The sequence below is a fragment of the Leucopleurus acutus genome, assembly GCF_964270905.1.
Source record: "Leucopleurus acutus genome assembly, chromosome: 2".
NCBI classification, from domain to species: domain Eukaryota; kingdom Metazoa; phylum Chordata; class Mammalia; order Artiodactyla; family Delphinidae; genus Leucopleurus; species Leucopleurus acutus.
The window spans coordinates 186,250,224-186,255,489 of NC_139143.1; positions in this window are offsets into that span (position 1 = coordinate 186,250,224).

Below are 5,266 nucleotides of genomic sequence, written 5' to 3' on the forward strand. Positions count from 1 at the left end.
CCACCCCCAGCTCCCTTTGGTGGTACTGAAGCAAACCACAGGAACATTTCCAGTGCCTGAAGCAGGAATTCATATACATACAGATGACTCAGATCATTTTTAGAGTTGTTTGTTGTTTTGTTTGGTGTTTGAAAGCAAAGTAAGTGATCTGAGTCAAGCCTGGGTTCAAGTTCCATTCAATGGCTGCAAAAAGCAGGTCCGTGAACTTGAGGGTCCCCATTCGAGACCCAAATTGCATCATAAAGGAAGATTCATCCCTGCTTGCTGGAGATGAAAAGGAAGGGTGTGTGGGGAGGGGTCGGCCCACTCACTGCAGCTGTGGTGCTTCTTTCCCTACTGTGGGCGGCTCCTGGAAATAATCTGACCCCAGAGACAGAAAGACACCTGAGTTCTGGGAGCCCAGGAGGCTGGGTTCCAGCAGCAGGACCTGCCACCCCCGCAACTTCCCCCCAGCTACCTGCACAGCAGGATTCTCCTGCCTGGAACCCACTGGGCTCCTGAAGAGCAGGAAACCTAAACCACTGGTTTCTCCATCAGACAAAAAGCCCAGTCCTAGGAAGCCGTTGGAAAAGGTGTCATTCCAAGAAGACACTTCCCAAGGTCCAAGCTGGAATTCACCCGGCTGCCAGCCTAATCCCTGGGAGGATACCCCACAGACCCTGCTGCAGGAGCCCAGGAACATGGGCTTGGATGGTCTCTCCATTTAGCATCCAGGTGAGAGGATGGCAAGGCACTTCCCAAAGCACTGTCACCAGAGAAACGGGAGGTCAGCGACAAGAGCTAAGAAAGAAATAACTTCCATTCTGACCAAGGGAGTTAATTAACAAGAGGACAAAAAACAACAGCTCAGTCACAGGGAAATGAGACAGGATCGTAGAGAAAGCACTTTCGAAACGAGGAAAGACGAAGCAAAAAAAGTGATGGAGCCGAGAGAACGAAAGATAAGAGAAAAATTAGTCCTTAGGAATTCAGGTCAGGAAATACGGAGCCGGGACAGAATTCACAAGAGGGGGCGAGGGAGGACGTCTTTTGCTCTGGCCCTCACGCTGGCCGGGACCTCAGGAGCTGGGTCTACCGCCCTCTAGCCCTCTGGGTTCAAGGGCAAAGCTTTGGGAGGCAACGCTAGGAATGGCCAGAGCGCAGGATGCTCGGTCCCGAATCGGGGGCAGGGGGAGGGGAGGGCGCGCGCGGCAACTGCTCGGTCCCTGACAAGTAAACAGCTTTCCCCGAACAGGCGCGCGTCCTCGTCCGGAGCCCGGCTGAGGGCCCTGCTCATTCCCATCTAGGGCGGTAGCGGGACACCCCGGATTCCCGGCCCCACGGAGGCATAAAAGGGATGCAATGAGATCAGAAAAGGAGGGTATGAATCAGCCCACACCAGAGAATCACAACGCGAGAGCGGCCCGCTGCCTCGGCCTCCCCAACGGGGTTCGGTCCGCCCCGGGAACGCGCCTCCTCCTCCAGACCCCACGCGCCCCCGGTCCCCGGATCTCCCCAGGCGGACAAAGCCCGGCGCTGGGCGGGGCGTGGCGGGGCGTGGCGGGGCGTGGCGGGGCGTGCGCTGTGGGGGGGCACTGGGACCCCGCAGACGCCCGCACAGGTGGGCTCCGTACCGGGTGTCGATGCCGGGGGCGGGGCCCGGTCTCCCTGGAGACGGTTGCCCAGGGGACGCGGCGGGCGGGTCCCGGAGCGACGGTAGGGCGCGAGCCTCTGGGCGGCGGCGCGGAGCCCCGAGGGCCTGAGGGCAGGCCCGCGGTGCGGAGCGGGTGAGCGGGGCATCCGCGGAGGGGCGCGGTCCTGGGCGGGGCCCGGACAACAGGCCGACGCGGGCAGGGCCAGGGGGCGGGGCGTCCCCGGGGCTGGGGCGGGGCCAGCGGCGGCGCGGGCACCGTCGGCAAATTCTCACAGCCCCAGCCAGGCGAAGCTCTGGAGAGCAGGCGTCCGCTGCGCACCTCGTGGACGCCGCTGCAAATCCTCCCGGACCCCCGCTGCTCCCTGCTGGCGGGTGGGGTTGCGCATGGAGTCGGGAACCTCAGCCGCCGCTGGACCCCGCACGGCTTGCGCACGCTGCCTTGGCCCCCCTTCGGCCTTGTAACCAGAGGATAGAAAATGCCACCTGCCAAGTGAGCCAGGGCCGGTCGTCCGCCTAACTGCTTTCCTCTCCCGGGTTCCCAGGGAATCACCAGAAAGGGCGGGGCAAGGGACCAGTGTTACTTGTCAGGAGCCGGGGTCACCCGAGTAACTGGCCAGCCCTGGCTCTGTGCTCAAATCCAGTGTGCGGGCTGTTCCCCAGCCGCTGGGCCTCCCTCTCCATCGGAGTTTACCTCACATGTCGGATTTAGAAAATAAATAGGTTAACCCGGGACTTTCACGATACACCTATTCATTACAATGAACTATGCGTGCTGGCATAGCGTGCGTGCAATAGCGCGGTCATCCCCCTGCACTTTGCTCCAGTGTTCATCCAGGCATCACACTGTAAAGTGGGTATTGTTCTCCCTTGGGTTGTAAATGAAGCCGAAGCTCAGAGGGCAAGGAACTCACACACACACAGACACACACACGTCCGCACCCAATCCCACAGCCTCTAAGCAGAGCTAGCTTTGGAAGCACTTTGGACTGGTACCGGGCCCACACGCTTCTTGCCCTGCAGCGTCCCAGGTCCCCTCGAATGTTCTTTCGGGTCCACAGCCGGACTTCAACCTGTGTCACAGTGGAGCGCAAGAGGAGGAGGGGAGTGCGAGGTTCAGAGTGACCCCAGAGTGACCCCACCCGAGCGAGGCAGACGTGGGGCAGAACAAAGTGGCCTGAGGCACAGCCTTCGGTGGTCCCAACTGCTCCGCACGTCTCCGCCTCCAGCCAGTGTTCCAGGTGAGGCGCCCAAGGCAGGGCCCGCCCATCCGGCCCAAAGAGCCTCCCTCCGCCCCAGCGTCGCCTAGAGCCTGCGAAGAGGGCAGGAGAAAAACTCCGCCAGGAGCTCCCGGGAATGTTGAAGAAGCCTGGGATGCGCAGACCAGGCGGCCCGGCCGTGGGAGGTCGCGGGACCCTCGGTGAGCTCTGCGTCGCCAACCCCAGCACCCCTGTCAGGGCCGGGGTTCCGGGCGCCCCGGCCACCTCGAGGAGAAGAGAGAGGGGGTTCAGGATGGGAGGATCCCCCTCCGTATCCCATCCCCGGATGTCACACACAGACACACTCACAAAAACACACACTAGCATGCACGTTCACACACACACACGCACTCGGGTAAATTGACACACACAATGACGCACGAAGTCACACACTCCCGCACAAGTACTCAGACACAGAGACCGAAGATACACACACAATTACTCTATGTAAACACACAATGACACAGACGCCGAGACCACAGATACGCACGCACTCGTGCGCATTCACACTCAACCTCACTCTCTACCCGCACAGCGCAGCGGGCTGTGCACTTTGCCGACCATCTCTGGAGAAGGCGGAGCCTGGCCACTGGGTGGGAACCGCCCCGCACCCAACCCAGCGCTCCACCGGCTGGCTTCCTCCACCTCCACCTTCACTCTCGGGGACGCTGGCGGCTCGAACCCGGACTCAGCCCGGGTAGGGAGGGGTACCTCGTGGGGGTGGGGGGAGGCAGGACCGCCCTTGGCCCACAGGAAGGGGATTTCCCGGGATGAAAAATAAGCCTCAGGGTCACAGCTGGACCTTGGATGGGCAGACAGAGGCTAGGAGGGATTCTCTGACTGCCATCCTGACTGGGGAGGGGTTGTATCCCTAACAACCCCCAACCAGGAAGGGATAACGACCCCACAGGGCCAAGCCACCAAAGAGATTTTCCAAGGGGCAGACAAACTTTGGTTGTTCCCATCTCCATAGGCGGCCCCAGGCCCCCCATCCTGCAGACTTCCTTTCTCTCCAGCCTGGGTCTGGTTGAAAGTCAAGCTCAAAGACAAGGTCCCCATTAGCACTGTTCAAATTGGGGTATTATTTTCCTCTGGAGCCAAGAGAAAAACCCAAGATTCTTTGAAATGGCAAAAGCCACAGAAGTCATCCTGTGTGTATTCACAGATGTACTGGAACTGCACTGACAAATTCCCAAAAGATACATAATGTAATCAGTTGTTTGGGAGAGAATTAAGTGAATTAATACAGACACGTGGAAAGTCTCTATAACAGTGCCCGGTGTGTATACTAACCACTCAGAAGTGTTTGCTCTCACAGATGGGAAACAGACACAAAGAGATGCAGCAACCTGGCAGAGAGGGAAGAAAAATCCAAGTCTCCTGATCTCCTCCTTCCAAGCTAAGGGATCTTAAGTCCTTTTTGAAATAATAGTGAGGGTATAAAGAAATCAGTTTAGTGGATAAATAAATTAGTTTCACCATTGTTAGAAAGAACAGGGAAATTAGATTCCCAGTCCTCTACTAGCGACTGCCAGAAGGAGTGGATTCTCTTTATAAGCTCCCGAGCTTGAGGCAAGAACTCCGAAGAGCCTCTGCTCGCACCCATGAGAACCCTTGGTACATTCAACAGACCTGTAAGAGGGGAGTTGATCTGCTCCATGAGGCACTCCTTCTCCCCATCCTGACATTTCCACGTGAGCTCGCTGTGATGAAATGTCAGCTTCCCTCTGCTGCCCACCGATATCCCAGCCTCCAACCTTCCTGGAATTCTGCTTGGCTCTTCGAATTCAAACCTGGCACTCAGCATTGCAGGGGGTCAGAATGTGAAAACCCTAAATACGCCACTTTGGCGTATTGATTATTTTGAATTAAAAGGAGTTGATAAACAGCCAGTGCACAAAGGACACTCTGAACCTTCTTTATCCCCTAAAAGCAGGAAGTAAATCTCCCATGTGAAAGGGATCTTCCCTGTTCCAGGAGGTAGAAGGCATCCCTAACCACCAGAGACAGGGAGTTTAGGGCCAAGGAGGCTGTGCAAACAAACCTGGTTAACTTTAAAAAAAAAATTTTTTTTAATTAATTAATTTTTGGCTGCGTTGGGTCTTCGTTGCTGCTCTCAGGGCTTTCTCTAGTTGCGGAGAGCAGGGGCTACTCTTCCTTGCAGTGCGCGAGCTTCTCATTGTGGTGGCTTCTCCTGTTGTGGAGCATGGGTTCTAGGCATGTGGGCTTCAGTAGTTGTGGCTCATGGGCTCAGTTGCTCCGTGGCATGTGGGATCTTCCCGCCCCAGGGCTTGAACCCATATCCCCTGCATTGGCAGGCGGATTCTTAACCACTGCGCTACCAGGGAAGTCCCAAACCTTGTTAACTTCTTCACCG